Source organism: Mangifera indica, chromosome 7 (assembly GCF_011075055.1).
Source record: "Mangifera indica cultivar Alphonso chromosome 7, CATAS_Mindica_2.1, whole genome shotgun sequence".
Classification (NCBI taxonomy): Eukaryota; Viridiplantae; Streptophyta; class Magnoliopsida; order Sapindales; family Anacardiaceae; genus Mangifera; species Mangifera indica.
This window is the reverse complement of record NC_058143.1, coordinates 8,928,049-8,935,034: the sequence shown is the minus strand read 5'-3', so window position 1 is coordinate 8,935,034 and position 6,986 is coordinate 8,928,049.

The window sequence follows — 6,986 nt, the reverse complement described above, 5'->3', positions numbered from 1 at the left end:
GCCACTCATAATAATAACAAGAACAATCCATAATGTATAAAAATATTAAGAAGATGAAGCATATATCCTTGGAATAAATTTAGCAACGATCTCCTTGAATTCTTGAAGTAATCCACAATTTTTGCTCTTTGATCTTGAGTTTTTGCATTAAATCCCTGATCTACAATGACTTTTAGGTGGTTGGAAGGTTGAAGAGGTGGAAAAGAACTAATAATTTGCATGGAACACGTCTTTAAATAGCCTAGCGTTGACAACAAGCACATATCCAAGAATCCGGGTTATGTTAGGATTTTGTAGATTCTGTCAAATATGCTTACATTAGTTTTTTGTTTTGGCTTGTATCAGTTTCTTGTTTTAGCTCCTTATATCAGAAAACTCCTACCTGTATTAAGAAATCCTACTTGTGTTAGGAAATCTTGAGAGATTATATGTAAGCAGCCAAATCTTTTCTAAATTCGTTCCGATTTGTTCTGGTTGGTTCCGATTTCCTTCGAATTTTCACTAAATATCCTAAAATAAAAAAAAAAAAGAAAATATCATGAAATATATTTAAAATTAAATAAAACTAACAAAATCTAATTAATATGGGGAAATATCATGAAATAACCTTAAAAATAAATAAACTAAAAATATTCTAGCTTAAATGGACCTAAACACCTAATGACTAGACACTAAATGCCTGTGAATTATGCACACAACAACTTCTCCTTTGCTTCACAAAAAAAATCATAAGGTCATCAGTAAAGCAAAAATAGTAAACTCTAATCTCCTTGCAACTGTTATGATATTTGAAAAGAGGGTTGGTTGCCACTTTCTCAAATAAGCAAGATAAAATTTCTAAGGCTATAACAAAAAGGTAGGGGGATGTAGGGTCACCTTGTCTAAGCCCTTTGAAGCCTAAAGAAACTCACTGACTCTCCATTCAAGCTAATAGAGAACTTTGGCGAGGTAATACATTTCTCTATCCAATTGATCATAGTGTTGGGGAAGCCAAACTTTTAAGAACACTGATCACAAAGTCCTAATTAACTGAGTCATAAGCTTTTGTTATATTAATTTTCGTGGTACAATTCTTCCCTTGTTGGTTCTTCTTATGATAATTATAAAGGGGCTCTTGATAAAGAAGAATACTGTCTCCTATTTTTCTACCTCCCATGAAAGTAGCTTGGGCTTGATTGATAATATTTGGGTGAACTCTTTTAATTCTAATTGCAAAAATCTTGGTGATGCATTTGCAATTGGTGTTGCAACACAAGATAGTCCTATAATCACCATAAGAAGATGGATTAGCAACTTTAGTAACTAAAACAATGGAAGTCAATTAACCTTTTTAAGAAGCTCTCCCAAGTTAGAGAAACTCTTAATCCCATCCATCACATCATTACCAATGACACTCCAAGCCTTTTTAAAGAAAATGGCACTACAGCCATTTGGACATGAGGCTTTGTTACTAGCAAGACCAAACATAGTATCTTTAATTTCTTCTTTAGTGACCTTTTCAACCATAATGTTAGCTTGGTCAATAGTGATTTTTTTATTGATGATATCTTCTAGCCTATCAAGGCATCAAGAAGGGTTATTCTCCTTGAAAAGGTTCATAAAGTACTCCACAAACTCACCCTTTATATTATTATGGCTATCAACCAAGGTCCCATCACTTTTCCTTGAGCTAGTAATTTTATTTATGTTTCATTCACCAAAATCCTATCAAGTTTACACATAACTCTTCTTGTTCCATTACTTCTATTGCTCCAAGTATAATAGTCCCCTTCAAATTTAAGGTCATCAAGATTGGCTTCACATGCTAAATTATTAAGGTCCTCTTTATAAGGGCCTCTATTTATCGCCCCACCAATCTTCTTCGAATCATTTTAGATAAAGTTAGAGTCACCTAAAAATAACTCACAGAGTGTTAGATTTTTTTTTTTTGAAATTTCAGCTAAGTCCTTCCATATGGTCTTCCTTTCCAAGGGGTTATTATCAACATAGACAAAGGTGCATGCGAATGTGCCAACAACATTTTCCTCTCTACCATGCAACAAATCATTTGAGAAAAAGCACAAACGACATTCAAATTAACATTCTTTGAGTTTCACAAAACCCAAATTCTCCCTTCTAAATTGTAACCATAATTATTAACACCAAGCCAATTGGCTTTTGTTTTATTTCTAGTCAAATCCCAATTCTCCTTTTTCATTCTTGCTTCAAGAAGGCCAACCACTTCTAAATTTAACTTATCCATCCACAATCTAACTTTTTTTTTTGTTTTATTAGGGCATTCAATCCCCTAGTATTCCAAAACGAATTTTAAACATTAGGAAGGGGAGATTTAAGACTAACTTACTCGAGGAGTTGGGTGATTTTCCTTTCTTCTTTTTCTTCTTTCTAAGAGCAACCTCTAAAACTTCTTTTTCATCCACCATCTTCAGCTTCCTCAAAGGCAAAATATTTGGATAGTCAAATTCAGAATTTTTTTAAAGAAATTAAGAATTTTATAAAGAAAAAATAATACAAATTCAGAATCTTTCAAGCCTATTTCTATTTTTTTGTTATTGAATTTAATTTTCACCTCATTGGAAGCAAACTAATTCTTTTCTTGGCCAGGACTAGAATGATACCTTCTATTTATGTTCTCACTCTTTTTCTGACATCCAAAGAACAATTACTGGAATTTCCACCAATTGAACAGGTCCTAGCCGTAGTTACCTCACTCATAAAAGAGAAAGCAAATTCATTGTTCTCTTCCTTTTACATAATATCATTACATATTGATCTTATTCCTTGTGAACTACATTTGCATGTGTCCTTAATAGATTCAATGGATTCATAAGGGTTTCTTGGTGCATCCGTGAGGATGATTAGGAGTCTTGCTACCTTTGTGAGGACTTGTGTAAGATCAAATTTTGTGTTTCCACATTGGTTGAGTTGTCAAATGTTGGTTATCATTTAAATATGTATATAAATCAATCCTTGATCTCGGGATTTCAATATAATCTCGTTTTATACAACTTTTAGGCCTTATATTCACTAGCAAATTTCAAATTTGGCTCCAGATATACTTTTAAGCATATACCGCTCATATACTTGTCATTACAAACATAATAACTTAATCCCATGAAAGTTTTCACTTGTTTTTGAAATCTAGTAGCAGATAGAGGCACTATCATGGGATCAAGCCTGACTAGATTGAATGTCACTAGATTACTGCTTCTTAATTTATATGTTCTTATTAACATATGTAGTAAATCTAATAGGGGACCAAGGTTTTTGACTCGTGCAAGGAAAACAAAGATAAAACATTGAAAGAAAAGAGGGAAATTAGGTGGAAAAGATGAACGAAGAGAAGAATGACATTAATAACATTAAAGACTTATGGTAAAAGGTTGTAGGGTGGAAAGCATTGAAGAATATTGAAGAACAAGCCAAAGGCAAGATGATGATATGGCCCATGATGTGGCATCCTAGGATGATGTGGCAACTTGTTTTGTGATGCAACATGATGACTTGGACATGCATGGTGATATGGAGCCATGCAGGAAGTCTAATACATGTGGAATAAAGATTCTTAATTTAGTAGGATTTGATTTAAATAGTTTCCTTGTCCAATTTAGTCTTTCATTAATATTAGTTTTCCCTGATAGTTTTATGAGTCATTTATTGAACTAAGTGGCTAATTGGACCATTTAGTAGTAACATGTCTAACAACCACATTTCTATGTTAGAAGATTTCATCAATACAAATTAGATATTTCTTACATGTAAAAAGAAGAAAAATAAGCTAAGAAAAATAAACCATAAACTCAATCAATGAATTTTAAAATTTTGTGAAATCTAGTTGATGCTCTATTTGGCAAGAATTCATGAAAACGTATTAAACAAAAGTTGGTCAAATCTAAACTAGTATGGTTAAAACCCTTAATTCAACAAAATGGAGGGACCTTTGCTGGCTTAATTTGGTTGACACACCATTTTCCCAACCTTTTCCTTCATACATTAACTCTACTTTTCTAGCTGAACCATGAGTTTTGACTAGAAAACATAAGCCTTAAAATCCTTAGTTTGTTTTTTGGCTGAAACCTATGGATCTAGACAAATAACGTAGCCATTAAGTCTTAAACACTCTTTAAATCAGTCATCCGAGGGTTTCAACCAACTTACATGATTTAATCAACAATACACACTATAGCAACAATCAAGTTATGAGTTGAAAAATGTTACCATATAATGAAAACACAATAAGGATGTAGAGATTTAGTGAAGATCATGAGATTGAGTAAAGATGGAGTGAATATATAAGGATAAGAGAAGATGAAATGAATTTATGTTGTTAGATTCAAAAGTATTCTGGGCAGTAAGTATGGTTAACATTAGAGAATTGCCACTTTATGAGAAAGAAAATGTGTGAGCTCTCAAAATTTTGCCTTCAAACAATATCATTTAATATAGTTTCTTATTAATTTTTCATAATAATGAAATTGGAATATTTCCTTCTTTTTTTTTTTTTTTTTACCTCTAAAGGGATAACCTAAAATCCCCATTAGCTAATTTCACCTCGACATCACTAAAATATGTATTTTTTTTATAAAATTAAATGTTAGTATTTAATTTACGTTGTTTCTCATTATATTGAGTCGACATTTTTTTATGAGAACATTGAAATAATAATAATAATAACAGTCAAGAAATCATAGCGCTGACCATTTTTTTATATGATTTGTTAAACTAATATGACAAAAACAGGTTAAGATTAAATTTTTTCACATGAAATATAGTTTGGGTCACGTTTGGGTCAATCTGAATTGAAATTAGATCAAATACAGGTGATATGCTTTTTTAATTAAGAACTATTAAAAAAATATACTGAGTAATTTTGAATTAAGAATAACATAACAATTAATCACATTATAGCACATAATTTGTATATCTATTTTATATGCTCAAAAGATGCACACATCACATTACTCTATAACAATTCATTTTTAATTTTATCCCTTTCAATAAAATATTATTCATCTTTAATCATATTTCACTATGTTAATACTTAAAACACACTAATTAGATAACAAAAATAAATAATTTATTTTAAACATCCGATAATTTTAATGAATTATTTGATTTTTTTTAATATCTTATAAATGAGAAACTTTATTTCAACTACAAAACAATTCAAAAGAATAATTATTATAATTACAAAACAAGCAAATAATATTAATAATAAATTTCATCCATAAATATTTAAGTATAATTAAAAGAAATATAATAATAACCTTAGAGCTGACAATTTTCAACATAACTCATTAACTTGATAAGACCCGATATTAAAAAAATTGGGTTAGGGTTAAGTTTCTGTGATACAAAAATATATTTTGAGTTAATCTTACATGATTTGAAATTAAATCGAATTGTGTTAGAGTTCATATGAAAGTAATCCAATATCTTTCGAATTGACTCAAGTGTTTTGAAGAAATGTTATTTTAATAGATTTTTTAAGGATAAATTATAAAAATATTGAAATACAATATCAACAATAATTAAAATCTTTACAAATTGTATATAGTTATACTTTTATATAATTGAAATTATTAATATTATTTTTTATTTTTATTTAAATATTTTATTTTATTATTAAGTAGTAAAAAAGTGATTTGATTAGTCAAATTATGAATGTGTTTTAAAGATTTTAATATGTAATTTTTAGGGTATTTGTAAACAAAACAAAATGTTATATTATGCTTTATTAATAGTATGTTAAGGTAATTTGGTAAATAAATTAAAACAATAAAAATACTTCAAAGAGTGAAAATAACAGAAAATTTTGGATCAATTTGGGTCAAGTTAGGTCAAATCAAATATTTAAAGGTTCAATTAGAGTAAAAAAATTTCGATATGATTGTAATTTGGATCAGATTAAAATTGAAATTCTTTGACACAAAACTTGAATTAACACAATATGAACACAAAAATAAGCACGAACTATTAAGTTTAAATGAAACCTTTAAACGAGGAAAAGAGTCGTTATAGTTTTAACAAATAATATTTTGTTATAAATTATATTTCTTACCAAATTATGTCTAGATTGACAGGGTATACATAAATATTTTTTTAGTAACTCAGATTACATTGTAAATAATTTTCAAACAAGTTTTTGCAAAAACATAGTAAATTACAATTACATTCAAAGAATTTCAATTTCATAAATTTATTAATTTTATACAATCCTTTTTTGTTTACCATTTATAGTATGAAAATTCATATTTCTATAAATTTCATAACTTTTAGATATTTAAAAATTTAAGATGGAAAATAAATTTTGTTATTACATGTGTTTTTACATGACATGACCTGTTGTATAATTTAAATTATTAAAAATTTTTTATTCCTTTTATTAATATTTTTAATAATAAAAATTATAACAATGGTTAATAACAAATTTTTTTTATTAAAATATTTTAATAATAAAAAATAAATTTTAATAATCAAATAATAAATTTTTTTGATTTTCACAAGAATATAAATAATTAGTCATTAAAATTATAAAAAAATACTTATAACGATAGAATAGAACTATCTCATTATTGCTTATCTCGATAAAACCAATATTTTTTGTAGTAAAAGTTTTTTATAAATATAAATTAATTTTAATCTATAATTCAAAGATTTTTTAGCAATTTGAGTACAATTAAGTAATTTCTTATATAATAGTGTTATGTATATAAATTATATATATTACTCATGTATATAATTTTATTATTTTTTAATAATATTATATATACAAATGATGTACGTCATTAAAATGTTTTTTTGGAAGAAAATTATTTTAAAATATATATAAACTTATTTTGGCAGGCCTGTAAATATTTTGACTTACTTCTTATAGTGATATGATATATATTTGTATACAGCATATGGAAATAATAATATTCTTCTTAAGGAAAGTGATTAATAAATCAACGAACAAAATTTTCAGATTGAATTACGTTTACGAT